Source organism: Bos grunniens, chromosome X (genome assembly GCF_055505025.1).
Source record: "Bos grunniens cultivar Pamir isolate PY7600 chromosome X, Bosgru_T2T1.0, whole genome shotgun sequence".
NCBI lineage: Eukaryota > Metazoa > Chordata > Mammalia > Artiodactyla > Bovidae > Bos > Bos grunniens.
This window is the reverse complement of record NC_141194.1, coordinates 992,856-1,008,157: the sequence shown is the minus strand read 5'-3', so window position 1 is coordinate 1,008,157 and position 15,302 is coordinate 992,856. Positions and strand designations below refer to the sequence as shown.

At 46.2% G+C, this 15,302-nt stretch overlaps 1 protein-coding gene across 6 annotated transcripts in view; it reads left to right on the top strand.

Annotated features, from left to right (window-relative positions):
- The window catches only part of LOC147339678 (uncharacterized), a 62,386-nt gene that overhangs the window by 30,515 nt on the left and 16,569 nt on the right, over positions 1 to 15,302 (top strand). For 2 of the 6 annotated variants that reach the window (XR_015158305.1, XR_015158306.1), the window contains exons 2-3: positions 873 to 957; positions 7,477 to 7,553. The gene's annotated coding sequence lies outside the window, so the exon portion shown is untranslated. Of the gene's footprint in view, positions 1 to 872; positions 958 to 7,476; positions 7,777 to 15,302 lie in introns of those variants that run through there. The other 4 variants (XR_015158307.1, XR_015158308.1, XR_015158309.1 and 1 more) reach the window with 2 other exon arrangements.

Below are 15,302 nucleotides of genomic sequence, written 5' to 3'. Positions count from 1 at the left end.
CGTGGTAACCCTAAGTTTGTTTTTTAGTCAGTGGATCTATTTCTGTTTTGTACATAAGTTCATGTGGTATCACTTACATGTGGGACCTAAAATGACAAAAAATGAACTTATGTACAAAACAGAAATAGATCCACATGTAAGTGATACCACATGATATTTGTCTTTTGCTGTGTGGCTTACTTCACTCAGTATGACACTGTCTAAGGTATCCGTATTGTTCCAAATGGCACTATTTCATGTTTTTCTTATGGCTAAATAATACACCACTGTCTGTCTGTCTCTGTGCTTATATTTATACACACACACTCGGGGCTTCCCAGGTGGCTCAGTGATAAAGAATCTGCCTGCCAGTGCAGAAGCCACAGGAAAAATGGGTTCGATCCCTGGATCAGGAAGATCCCCTGGAGGAGGAAATGGCAACTCACTCCAGGATTCTTGCCTAGGAAATCCCATGGACGGAGGAGCCTAGTGGGCTACAGTCCATGGGGTCCCAGAGAGTCGGACACGACTGAGTGACTCAGCACAGACACACACACACACACACACACACACACACAGAGCACATTTATAAGAAGGTAAATTCTGCCAACTAGAAGGAACTTGCCATTTCCTTCTCCAGGGGATGTTCCCCACCCAGGGATTGAACCCACGTCTCTTATACCTCCTATAAATACATACACACACACACACACACACACACACACCACATTTAAAAGAAGGTGAATTCTGCCAGCTAGAAGGCAGAATTCTCTTCCAAGTGCAAGAGAAACTCGACCTTCAGGGGAAAATATGGATCTTAACAGCTGGTTAAAATATCGAACATGATCGACTCTGCTAACTCTACTATTGCATTTCAACCCAATGGTCCGTAGGTGAAACACGGAATACTCTGACCCTGGAAACCTGTCTGAATCAGGCAGCACGTGTCTGTGTGCAGCTGAAATAACAGGACAGCAGGTGAGTGCAGAAGCAGGATCACTTCCCCCACCCTGGGTATGGGTCTCTTGAGGCTGCAGAAAGCGGTTCAGGGTTAAGCACCGCTGAGGTCTCTGGTGTGTCTCAGAGCCAGGGTATTTCACAGTGGAGGCTGCCTCTTCAATATTCAGATACGGCAGTTCACATGCAGGGAGATTCCCTGAATGAACCCACGTGGCGATTAGACAACTTCAGCAAGTCCACCTTCACACGGGCGGGGTCTGCCGGTGAGGGGAACATCCTGTTGCTTGACCTGGTCCATTCACCTCATCCTCACTTCTTTTCTCGATGTAACAGAAGCATCAGGCACCAGTGGTCACCAGCACATGTGTGGCATTATTTTAACAGGTTTAGAAAAAGCCCCTTTGTGTGGAGGTGGGGGGTTTCCCTGATAGTTCAACTGGTAAGGAATCCGCCTGCAATGCAGGAGGCCTCAGTTCGATTCCTGAGTCGGGAAGATTCCCCTGGAGAAGGGACAGGCAACCCACTCCTGTATTCTTGGGCTTCCCTGGTGGCTCAGCTGGTAAAGAATCTGCCTGCAACGCAGCAGACCTAGGTTCGATCCCTGGGTTGGGAAGATCCCTTTGGAGAAGGGCATGGGTATCCACTCTAGTATTGCTACCTGGAGAATTCCATGGACAGAGGAGCCCGGCAGCCTAGTCCGTGGGGTTGCAAAAGAGTCAGACATGAGGTAGCGACTAAACAGTGGGAACAAATTGGGATGAACAGTCCCAATCCCATTTTCCGAACAAAAGCTGGTCAGAAAACCGGAGTCATCCACCGTAACCCATCCGTGACTAACGTCATTGGTGATGGAAGACCGCTCTGCATAGAAAAAGAGGGTTAGTTCCCCAAAACAAAGGCAACTGTGTGGACTTTGGAAGAGGCAAGACCAGCAAAAGTCCACCAGACTCGGTGCCTTAGCTCCAGATGCTGTAACAAAACGTCAGAGACCAGGCTAAATGACAGGAATTCATTCTCTCACAGTTCTGGAAGCTCTGGAAGTTCGAGATCACAGCGTGGGCTGATAAAGTCCCGACGCAGGCTCTCTTCCTGGTAGACACGTGGCTGCCTTCTCAGAACATCCTCACGTGGTGCAGAGAAGAGAGATGTGGTCTCTTTCTCTCCTTATGTGTGTGTATGTGTGAAGTCTCTCTGTTGTGTTAGACTCTTAAGACCCACTGGACTGTAGCCCACCAGGCTCCTCTGTTCATGGGATTCTCCAGGCATGAATACTGGACTGGGTTTGCCATGTCCTTCTCCAAGGCGATCATGGGAGCCCCACCCTCAAGAGGTCATCTACATCTCATCACCGCCCAGCTTCTAACACCATTGCACTGAGGGTCAAGGCCTTCAACGTACGAATTTTAGGTGAGGGACACCGTTCGGTCCGTACAATGCAGCCTTTCCTATCCTTGTAAATAGCATCGTTCAGCTGGTCAAAACAAGACGGAAGCTTGATTCTTCCTTCTCCACCAGACTCAATACGTTTCCAAGCCTTGCCAGTTCTGACCATCACATACAGTTGCTGTGTGTCCACTTGTCACCACCCTGGCAGCCACGAGCTGAGACCCAGCCGCCATCGTGCATGTGGACCAGAGCCTTAAGTGTCCTAGGCATCCTAACTTTTGTTGTTGGTCAGTGGCTAAGTCATGTCCGACTCTTTGTGACCCCATGGACCACAGCACGCCAGGCTTCCCAGTCCTTCACAATCTCCTGGAGCTTGCTCAAAGTCATGTCCATCGAGTCGGTGATGCCATCCAACCATCTCATCCTCTGTCGTCCCCGTCTCCTCCCGCCTTCAATCTTTCCCAGCATCAGGGTCTTTTCCAATGAGTCAGTTCTTTACATCAGGTGGACAGAGTATTGGAGTTTCAGCCTCAGCATCAGTCCTTCTAATGAATATTCAGAACCGATTTCCTTTAGGATGGACTGGTTGGATCTCCTTGCAGTCCAAGGGACTCTCAAGAGTCTTCTCCAACACCACAGTTCAAAACCATCCATTTTTCGGCACTCAGCTTTCTTCACAGTCCAACTCTCACATCCATACATGACCACTGGAAAAACCATAGCTCTGACTACATGGACCTTTGTTGCCAAAGTAATGTCTCTGCTTTTTAAAATGCTATCTAGGTTGTCATAGCTTTTCATCCAAGGAGTAAGTGTTTTTTAATTTCATGGGTGCACTCAGCATCTGCAGTAATTTTGGAGCCAAAGAAAATAAAGTCGGTCACTGTTTCCATTGTTTCCCCATCTATACACAAGCATGTGTAAAATCGACAGCTAGTGGGAAGGTGCTGCGTAGCTCGGGGAGCTCAGCTCGCTGCTCTGTGATGACCTAGAGGGGTGGACGGGGCGGGGGGAGGCTTAGGAGGGAGGGGTATCTGTACACGTACGGCTGTTCACTTCATTGTTCAGCAAAAGCCAACACATTGTAAAGCAATTATTCTCCAATAAAAAAAAATTTTTTTTAAAGATGAATATCACCCCCTTAGGTTGCCCCTGACCTTTCCATTCACAGGGACCTTTCTCACCATCTTTTTAATTCCTTAATACACACATCACATTCTTTAGCCTTTAATGTCTTTTTGTTGTTGTTGTTTAGTTGCTGAGGTGTGTCCGACTCTTCTGCGACCCTGTGGACTGTAGCCCCACCAGGCTCCTCTGTCCATGGGATTCTCCAGGCAAGGATACTGCAGTGGGTTGCCATGCCCTCCTCCAGGGGATCTTCCCCACCCAGGGGTCAAACCCGGGTCTCTTACACTGGCAGGGGAATTCTTCACTGCTGAGCTGCCAGGGAAGCCCCTTATTATTGTTATTCACTGCTGATTCCTCCTATTGCAATAGAGGGTCCCTGGGAGCAGAAACTGTCCCTGCTGGGAGTCTGTCTGCACTTCCCAGGACCTGCGTCTCAAGTGAGCAGTTTGTTAGATGGATGAGGGAGGGGGTGACGAGGGGGAGGGGGTGACCGGTCTCACCTGCCTCCCGTCTCTATCAGCAGAATCTCGCCCTCTCCCACCCCCAACCAGGATGTCTTCCTTCTGCTCCTCTCCCTGAGTAACAGTCCATCCCCCAAGGCTGATTTCATAGAGCAAATTTTAATCCAGACGGTAACTCCCTCCTTCACATTCAATCTCCAATTAAAATCTCTAATAAGGGTTTCAAAGATGGAGAAGTCAATGTCATCCATGCCTTCAATAAATGGTCTAGGCAGCACTCTGATACCAAAATTACAGAAGACATTTTGCTATACATATTGCTAAGTAGGAAAGCAAAAAGAAGTGTCAGTCACTCAGTCATCTCTGACTCTTGAGACCCCCATGGACTGTAGCCCACCAGGCTCCTCTGTCCATGGGATGCTCCAGGCAGGAATACTGGAGTAGGTGGCCATTCCGTTCTCCTCGGGATCTTCCTGACCCAAAACCAAATAAAATACAAACAAGAATAATTGAAAAAGAAGGAAAAAAGGAGGAAGGGGTAAATTCGGAGTTTGGGATTGACATATACACACTGCTGCTGCTGCTGCTAAGTCACTTCAGTCGTGTCCGACTCTGGGTGACCCCATAGATGGCAGCCCACCAGGCTCCCTGTCCCTGGGATTCTCCAGGCAAGAACATGAGTGGGTTGCCATTTCCTCCTCCAATGCATGAAAGTGAAAAGTGAAAGTTAAGTCGCTCAGTCGCGTCCAACTCCTAGTGACCCCATGGACTGCAGCCTACCAGGCTCCTCCATCCATGGGGTTTCCCAGGCAAGAGTACTGGCATGGGGTGCCATTGCCTTCTCCGATATACACACTACTGTATGTAAGATAGATAATACACACCGATAAATATAGGGGCTTCCCTGGTTGCTCAGATGATACATCTGCCTGCAATGCAGGAGACTCAGGTTCAGTCCCTGGGTTGGGAAGATCCCCTGGAGAAGGGAATGGCAACCCACTCCAGTATTGCTGCCTGGAGAATCCCGTGGACAGAGGAACCTTGAATGGCTACTGTCCATGGGGTCACAAAGGTTGGACACTACTGACCAAATAACAAGGTCTTTTTATATAGAACAAGAAATTATATTCAGTGTCTTGTAATAATGTATAAGGGAAAAGAATCTGAAAAATATATGTGTAATAGAGTCACTTTGCTATAAATCCAAAACCAACACAACACTGTAAGCTGAGTATATTCCAACTATGAGAAGAAAAGATTTTCGTAACAAAAATATGATTTAAAAACCTTTGGGATTCAGAGAAGATTGGGGTATTTGATCCCGAGAAATAAGCAGAGATGCAATAGTGTGCACGAAATAGATAAACGTAACCTCAGAGTTTAAAGTGTGAATGCAGGCAGTTTGTATGGTGAGAAATCAATTTTTGGTGAAATAGAAAACTGAGGCGGAAAAAAAAAAATGTTTCCAGCATGTAGCGGAGAGTTGAAAATGCTTATGGGGATAAAACATCAACTTAGAGACACTGAGAACACTCACCAAAGCCAAACTGGAAACAGGATTTCCTACAAAGGAATATGAGCTATATCAACCAGAAACACTAACTATAGAAATGATGAAACATGAACGTTGCAAGCCAAGAAATAGAAAAACGACTACATGCTGAGTTCTCAGTGAAACTTTGAAAGAAAACCAATTCTGCACGTGTTCTGGTAGCACTGTCCAAACGCTTAAAAAAAAAAAAAAAAAAAACCCTCTACAAGTGCTCATGGAAAGAAAAGAGTAGCAGAAGAACCAATATTGGTTTGGCTTCATTTCATCTCAGCTGCAAGAAATGACACAATGATATTGGACTGCCAAGCATTGATGAGGGGGAAAAAAATCATTATTAAAGATTCCACAGTGAAGGTACTGTAGAATTATCTTTTACTTCCAAAGTAGTGTTCAAATAAATTTCAGTACAGTTCATACAATTCACAGTATTGTACTCACTATCACTGTGGATAGTGACTGCAGCCATGAAATTAAGATGCTTGCTCCTTGGAAGGAAAGCGAAGACAAACCTAGACAGCGTGTTAAAAAGCAGACACCTCACTTTGCTAACAAACGTCCGTATAATCAAAGCCGTGGTTTTCCCAGTGGTCATGTATGAACGTGAGAGTTGGACCATAAAGAAGACTGAGTGCCAAAGAATTAATGCTTTTGAACTGCTGGAGAAGACTCTTGAGAGTCCCTTGGACTGCAAGGAGATCCAATCAGTCCATCCTAAAGGAAATCAGTCCTGAATATTCATTGGAAGGACTGATGTTGAAGCTGAAGCTCCAATCCTTTGGCCACCTGAGGTGAAGAGCCAGCTCTTTGGAAAAGACCCTGATGCTGGGAGAGATTGAAGGCGGGAGGAGAAGGGGGTGACAGAGGATGAGATGGTTGGATGGCATCACTGTCTCGATGGACATGATTTTGGGTAGACTCTGGGACTTGGTGATGGACAGGGAAGCCTGGCGTGCTGCAGTCCATGGGGTTGCAAAGAGTCGGATATAACTTAGTGAATGAACAGCAGTGTATTGCAGTCAGCAACCATCCAGTGCTACAGACTTGGGGTGTAGAGAGGCAACCAGTTTCTAAATAAACGAATATACAGCCAAATAGATTTATGCCCTAAATCAAACATTCTTTGCATTATGCAAATTTTTTGCCTACAGAGCAGTTAGAAAGAGTAAAGAGGGTTTGGTTCTTAATCCACACTTCAAAAAATATCAAAAAAACAGGAAGCGAAACAGATTATGATTTACTAAATTTTTGCAATAATCAGGTCACAGCCAAGTCATCCTTGCCTTCAGATCCTTCAAGCCCTGGAACGCGGATAAAATGTCTTTAATAGGATTTTCTAATAATGACAAAGTAGTTTGCGTATTCTTCTCTGAGGGACAAAAATCAAAAAAAGTTGATCATTATGTGTTTGATACTTTCCTCTGTAAATTAGTGGCCTTGAAAAGTGGGATGGAACTTCCCAGGTGGCTCAGTGGTAAAGAGTCTACGTGCTAAGCAGGAGATGGGGGTTCTATTCCTGGGTCAGGAAGACCCCAGGAGAAAGAAATGGCAACCCAGTCCAGTATTCTTGCCTGGAGAATCCCACGGACAGAGGAGCCTAGCGGGCTGCAGTGCATGGGATTGTGAAGACTCGGGCACAACTTGATGACTAAAAACAACAGAAAGGGGGGCAGGTCTTCTCACATGAAAATGTGGAATTGAAATCCATTTTAAGAATGAAAGTATTCGGAGACTTCCTTGGTGCTCCAGTGGGTAACGCTCCGCACTCCCAGTACAGGGAGCCCAGGTTTTATCCCTGGTCAGGGGGTTATATTCCACATGCTGCAAATAAGACATAGCACAACCAAATAAATAAGTAAAATCATCATCATCATCATCATCATCATTACAGTATTTGCTAAAATCCCCTTAACTGGCATGTGCTACAAAAATAAAAAAGAAATTACAGTTTGGGAAAGAGTTCCAACCATCCATGCCTCTACTGAAATGTTTTTATCCTTTTCATAATTTCAGAAACTCGGGAGAGTCCCTTGACTTTACGGACAGCCCTTGTGGATAGGCCGAAAATGGAAGTGGAGTGATCCAAATCGGCAAGTGACTAAATTCGCACGCCATCTCTAGAATCGGTGAATCAGCTCCTGCTGAGTGTGCTTGTCTATGTGACTAAACATTTGTGTGCATTCCATGAACTACTTTGTGGGAAGACATGATTCTTTATATATATATATATTTTTTTTTTTTTTCCTTGTGATGAGAACTCAGGATTTCCTCTCTCAAGAACTTTTTTAAAAATAATTTTTATGTATTTTTGGCCGTGCTGAGTCTCTCCTGCTCTGCCGGCTTTTCTCTAGTTGCAAAGGAGAGTGGTGGCTACGCTGTAGTTGCCGTGTACGGCCTTCTCGTTGCAGTGGCTTCTGTTGTTGTGAGCCACTAGCACACGTGGGCTTCTGTGGTTGGGGCGCACAGGCTTAGCTGCCCTGTGGCATGTGGGATCTTCCCAGACCAGGGATGGGACCTGTGTCCCCTGCATTGGCAAGCAGAGTCTTCACCACTGGACCATCAGGGAAGTCCCTGGCCATTAATTATACCTGAGAACATTGAAGCAGAATGCCTGAGGCAGGTGTCCCGCAGGTCATGCAGTTCATAGGTGTGGAAGAGTCCGCATGCTTATCCAGACCATGTCTGGATGACTCTGTATCAGTTTGTCTCAATATCTGATCGGCTCATCCAGACCGTGTCTGGATGACTCTGTATCAGTTTGTCTCAATATCTGATCGGCTCATCCAGACCGTGTCTGGATGACTCTGTATCAGTTTGTCTCAATATCTGATCGGGTTCCTCGTTCTCCACCAACCCCAAATGGTATCTCGTCACCCTGCCCAGCCCTCAGCGGGAAACCTGTGAGGTCAGTTGAGGCACAATCCCCAACCAGTGATTTTTCCATTCACTGACCCCCCAATTGCTCGTTGGCTATAAATGCTCTCTTGCCCGTGCCAACTTGGGAGGTGAGTCTGGATCCATCAAAAGTCTCTTTTGCACTATTGTGATGCATGCTAAGTCGATTCAGTCATGTCCGAGTCTTTGTGACCCTGTGGAATGTAGCCCACCAGGCTCCTCTGTCTATGGAGTTTTCTAGGCAAGAATATTGGAGTGGGTTGTCGTGCCCTCCTCCAGGGGATCTTCCCCACCCAGGGATTGAACCTACTATTTTCTGCATCTCCTTCATTGGCAGATAGATTCTTTAGCACTGAGCTTCCAGGGAAGCCCAAATTGTAGTAAATCTGACAGTTATGGTAATTATAATACTACTACTTATAGTAATTGCAGTTGTAGCACTAGTAATAATTATAGTAGTGTTTGTAGTTGTAGTAACTGTTATAATTGCACTCCTGGTAAGTGTAATGGTTGCAGTAGTGGTTGTAGTGGTACAGTCATAACAATTGTTGTTGAAGGAGTAATAATTGCAGTAGTGGTTGTAATAGACGTTTTTGTCGCAGTAGCCATTGCTGTCGTTAGGAGAGTAACAGGAGTTGCGATAGTTATAGCTGTAGCAGCGCTAATTGTGACAGCAGTAGGTGTAGCAGTAGCAAAAGTCTATTATCACAGCAATTGTGATAATCACAGTAGTATCTGGGGTAGCAGTTGTTATAGTACCGCCAAGTTTGCGGTAGCTATAGCACAGCAGTAATTTTGGTGGCCATCGTTGTTTTACTCACCACAAATGCTGTGCTTGTAGTGGTGATAGTAACAGTTGTACTAGTACTAATTGCTATAGTTACTGTAGCAGCAGTAATCCTTGTAGAAGCAGCAATAGTCGTTAGAGCGGTCAATATTACTGTAGCAGGAGTAACCATAATAGTTGGAGCAGTAATTGCAGTAGTCCTGATTTCTGTAGTCATTGTAGCCGTGCTCACAATCGTAGCAGCAGTAATGTTGTTAGTAGTGATCATAGTGGTAGATGTTACAGTTGTCATGGAAAGCCCAGTATGTGTAGTAGTAACTGTATTAGTACTCACGCTGTCACTTCCCTGGTGGCTCAGACGGTAAAAGCGTCTGCCTACAAAGCGTGAGACCCAGGTTCGATCCCTGGGTCGGGAAGATCCTCTGGAGAAGGAAATGGCCACCCACTCCAGTATTCTTGCCTGGGAAATCCCATGGACGGAGGAGCCTGGCAGGGGTCTACAGTCCACGGGGTCGCAAAGAGTCGGACACGACTGAGCCACTTCACAACAACAACAAATGCTGTCGCAGTTGCAGCACGAGGAATGTTTTTAGTAGCTTTTATAAGCACGTTAGTTATCATAATGGTTACAACTGTAGGAGCAAACGCAATGGTTGTGGTAGTGGTTGTAATAGTGGTTTCTGTAGCAGTAGCAATTGACGCAGTTGTGGTTGTAATAGGAAGTGGGGATAGTAACAGTTGGAGCTGTGCTAATTGTTGTAGCTTTAGGTGTAGCAGTGGCAAACAGTAGAGTAGTTGTGAAAGTCGCGTCTACTACAGTAGTGTCTAATACTCATGGCCACCGTAGTATCATTTGCTGTAGCGTAAGTTGTAGCACTAGCAATAACTGTAGTAGTTGTCATTGTTGTCACTGGAATTGCTGTACTTGGAATGATAGTAGTAGCAGTTGTAGTAGTACAAATTATGCAGTCACTATAGTAGTAGTAATCATCACAGCGGCAGCAGCGGTAGCAGCAATTGATGTAGCAGTAAGTATCACAGTTGCGGTAGTAAGATTTGTAATAGTAAGTATAGTGGGGCTCTTGGCCATGCTCATTGCAGCAGTAGTACTGGGCGGACCAGGAGCAGTAGCAGTTGCTGTAAATGTTACAGTTGTTGTAGTAAAGCTAATCATTATAGTGGTAATCACACTAGGACTGGTTGGCTTAGTTGTAACAGTCGTTACTATGATACCAGTCATAGCAGTGGTCGTCATGGCAACTGCTACCATTGTAGTCGGAAAGCTAAGAGTTGTAGTAGTCACTGCACTAGTACCAGCTGGCGTAGTCGAGTAGTTACTATGATAACAGTCATAGCAGTAGCTGTCATGGGAAATGTTACAAGTGTAGTCATAAAGCTGACAGTTAGAGTAGTAATTTCACTAGGCCAGTCATCACGGTAACTGTTACAGTTGTAGTCATAAAGCTAACAGTTGTAGTAGTAACTGTACTAGTACTAGTTGGCATAGTCCTTGTCGCAGTGGTCACTCTTGTACCAGTCATAGCAGTAGTCGTCATGGTAACTGTTACGGTTGTAGTCGTAAAGCTGACGGTTGTAGTGGTCATTGCTCTAGTACCAGTTGGCATAATCGTTGTAACAGTAGTCACTATGATACCAGCCATAGCAGTAGTCATCACGGTAACTGTTACCGTCGTAGTCGTCAAGCTGATGGTTGTAGTAGTGACTGCTCTAGTACCAGTTGGCATAGTCATTATAGCAGTGGTCACTCTTGTACCGGCCATAGCAGTAGTCGTCACGGTAACTGTTACCGTTGTAGTCGTCAAGCTGACCGTTGTAGTAGTGACTGCTCTAGCACCAGCTGCAGTAGTCTCTGTGCTCGTACAGTGGTTTCCACGCCAGTATCACTGACAACAGTCCTCCACGTAAACCATACTGAGGGTGGGGTCTGGCTGTAGGAAGTTTCCCCGCACAAGCTCGGTGGACCCTCACGATGACTGTGTGACCCGTCGCCTCCTCTGAGCGGCTTCGGGACCTGTCCACGCTCGCACAGCTCATACCCCGCAGAGGCTCACCCCTGCATCTTCTGTGCTTTGCCAGACTTAGCAGAGATAAGGAACAAAAACACACTTTCCACAAAATAAACAGAAAAACCCAAAGCCACACAAAAGGAGGGGATATTCTTCCTGTCCTCAAAGAATTCTCCTGGAAACACAACACTGTAAAGCAGTTGTCCTCCAATTAAAAACAAATTAAAAAAAAAAAATCTCCAACCCTGAGGTCCATCATGTCCCGGAACAACAAGCCAAGAGGTCACCTCCAAAGACATGCACCTTCGAGATGACGCACGTGGGTCTATATTTAGAGCTCATCCAGGACAAAAGTCTAGAGTTTTTCTTTGCCATGGAAGAGATACTCGAAGGGAAGGCTTGTGACAAACCATTGAGAAGACGGTTTAAACACGGGGCACCTTGCCACCAAACTCCATTTCTCATTAGGACCGGACTCTTGTCCAGATGGGACTCAGCACAGCTTGGCAATTTCTTCCTTCACCCCTGCACAGCTGTCCTGACCACAGTGACTGCAGTTACGGAGCCCTGGGGAGCTTTTTGGCCTGATGATGCTTTAAAGCCAAGGTCCCCAACCTTTTTTTGGTGTCAAGGACCGGTTTCACAGCAGAGGAACGTTTCCACAGATCGGGGAGTTGGGGGATGGTTTCGGGATTTAAGCACATGGCATTTCTTCCATGCACTGTATTTCTGTTGTTAGGACGTCAGCTCAGAGCATCAGGCATTGGATCCTGGAGGCCGGGGACTCCAGTAGTCACAGCACCTCTGGGATCAGAGCTCGTCTTCAGAACTTAACGGAAAACCCACTTGCATCCCCATTTGGTACCTGGCGTGTACAACCAGCCCAGGGGTGGAATTCCCAGTCCCACCCGTGCAGGCTGGCACACGGCAGCCCCATCGCTTTGTGCCCAGCGCTGTCTCTTCTGTGGGGCCGCCTCCCTGACAGAGCTTGCATCTTCTTAGTGCAGGTCATTATGACTTAGATCCTGTCTCTGGTTTCCACCGGGATGGCAGGTGCTGTGACCTTCACGGGACTTTGGGGAGCACCATTTTCAGGCAAGCCAAGCTGTGCTTTTTTCTGTTTGTTTTGTAAAATAGATACATATTATTGAAGTGTAGTTGACTTACAATGATTCAGGTGCCCAGCCAGGTGATTCAGTTGTACAAATACACACATATATTATTTTTGAAATTATTTTCCATCATAAGTTATTATAAGATATCGCCTATAGTTCCCTGTGCTATACACTAAACCTCTGTTGCTTGCTGCAAAGCTATTGTTTAATGAGAAATCTGGCATTCTATTCATACTAAATCAAATGAGTGGAATCAAAATGTCTTGAGTTTTTAGTTAGGCAAAAATTTATAAGTTTTCTAAAACATATCAGTTCAGTTCAGTTCAATCGCTCAGTCGTGTCCGACTCTTTGTGACCCCATGAATCGCAGCACACATATTATACATATTTATCTGTAATATGCAAAAGCTTTTCTACTACCCTTGATAAAGGCTTGAGTTCAGTTCAGTCACTCAGTCGTGTCTGACTCTTTGTGACCCCATGGACTGCAGCACACCAGGCTTCCCTGTCCATCACCAACTCCCAGAGTTTACTCAAACTCATGTCCATTGAGTCAGTGATGCCATCCAACCATCTCATTCTCTGCCGTCCCCTTCTCCTCCTGCCTTCAATCTTTCCCAGCATCAGGGTCTTTTCAAATGAGGCAGTTCTTCCCATCAGATGGCCAAAGTAGTGGAACTTCAGCTTCAGCATCAGTCCTTCCAATGAATATTCAGGACTGATTTGCTTTAGGATGGACTGGTTGGATCTCCGTGCAGTCCAAGGGACTCTCAAGAGTCTTCTCCAACACCACACTTAGAAAGCATCAATTCTTGGCTACTCAGCCTTGTTTATGGTCCAACTCTCACATCCGTGCATGAGCACTGGAAAAACCATAGCTTCCACTAGATGGACCTCTCGTCACCAAAGTGAGGTCTCTTGTATAACACATACAGACATATAGAAACATACGTGCCCATCACCACAGGTACCCACAGACATAGACACATTATGAATGCACTTTATGTCTATTCAGCTTTATTAAAAGCATAACTATTGGGGCTTCCCCTGTGGTCCAGTGGTTAAGAATCTGCCTTGCAATGCAGGGGACACAGATTTCCACCCCTGGTCCAGTTAGATCCCGCCTGCCACAATGCAGCTAAGCTCATTCAGAACTACTAAAGCCCACACAGCTGGAGCCCATGCTTCACAGCAAGTTACCGCCATGAGACGTCCATGCCCCTCAGCTGGAGAGTAGCCCTCTCCCTTTTCTGCAACGAGAGACAGCCCCTGTGCAGAAATAGAGACCCACCACAGCCAAAAATTAAACAATAAAATAAATCTTTTCTTAAAAAGGCATAACCATTACAGTCAGTAGAAGTATATTTTGCATCTGCTCATTGGACAACCTGTCTTGATGTCTTTTGAAATCACCAGGCAACCTGTTTCACATTTTGAAATACTGATGCTATTTCATTATATATACACGTTTCCCCAGACACGTAGGATCAGAAAGCTTGTCCCTTTGTGTTCCAACGTAGGCAAAGTGGGGACATTCAGAAGACAATGATCAGTTATCGCATGCTCCCCATAGGACCATGACTCAGCGGTAAAAGAATCTGCTTGCCATGCAGGAGACTGCCTGCAATTCAGGAGACATGGGTTCGATCCCTGGGTCAGGAAGATCCCCTGGAGAAGGAAATGGCCACCCACGCCAGTATTGTGGCCGGGAGAATTCCCTGGAGAGAGGAGCCTGGTGGGCTACAGCCCATGGGGTCAGAAGGGTCAAACATGAGTCAGCGACTAAACCGCCACCACCCCCAAAGGACAAGATTCTTGCATCTGGTACCATCACTAATGTAATGTCTTTCTCTTCCTTTGCCCTGGACCCCCGTCCACAGCCCCCTGGGATGAGAGACAGATGCCTTTAGGCATCACACATTCAGAATGAACTTGACTCAAACATCCAGGCTGCCCATGACTTCTCGAGTTGAAACACGAAATTAACCCACATGGGTCTTCTACAATTTCCTTTTTCCCTCTAATCGGTGAGAAAGCTGGGTTCTTGGAAAAAGTGAGACAAGTCAGACATTAAGGATAAGGAGAAAACATCGGCGGGCATTCTTTTTCTTTGTTGGTGGTTTACTCGCTAAGTCGTGTCCAAACTCTTGTGATCCCATGGACTGTAGCCCACCAGGCTCCTCTGTCCATGAGATTCTGCAGGCAGGAATGCTGGAATGGGTTGCTGTTCCCTCCTCCAGGGGATCTTCCCTCCTCCAGAGCATCTTGCTGACTTAGGGATCAAACCGAGATCTCCCCCATTGTGGGCAGCTTCTTTATCATCTGAGCCCCCAGAGAGAAGGCAGATTCCTCACTGCTGGGCCACCAGGGACGTCCCAGGCATTCTATTTAGGGTTTGTTTTTTTTTTCTTCCTGTCCTGAAAAGGCTAGTGAATCTTCGGTGGGTTGATTTTGTTCTCATCTTTTGCTTGCTTTAAAATTCTGGAAAAATGAATTATCAGTCAATGGATTTTTATGTTTGAAATAAGGGTCCAGGTGTCTACAAGATCACTCCCCTGCACTCAGAGGTCAGGAGAGGCCGTCTGGAGACATCTAACGTAACACGTGAAGGGGACATGGACATAGCCAGCCACGAGCTGGAGGGTATTCCAAGGAGGAATACCGGTCCCCTCTGTTAAGAATCTGAAGAAGTTCAGACTGGTTCAGGGTGGATTCATGGAAGAATCTGGGATTTGGGAGGAAGGGGTGTGGGAAGAGTAATAGCTGGGGAAAGAGAGACAGGAAATTCGGGCAAAAGGCAGGCATTCGGTCACCCAGTGGCTGATTGCCCGTGTTAAGCTGGAAAATCCTTTAGTCCTAACTTGCCAAGTGACAGATGTTGAGTTTCTGGCTGTACCTGGGAGTGGTTCTGGGCTGGAATCCTGACAGTTGGGTCACCTGTCACCCCTTCAGGTATACTGCCTCATGTCAGCCTGTGATAGATGCGGGTGTTATGTCTGCCAGGGTTCTGCAGGG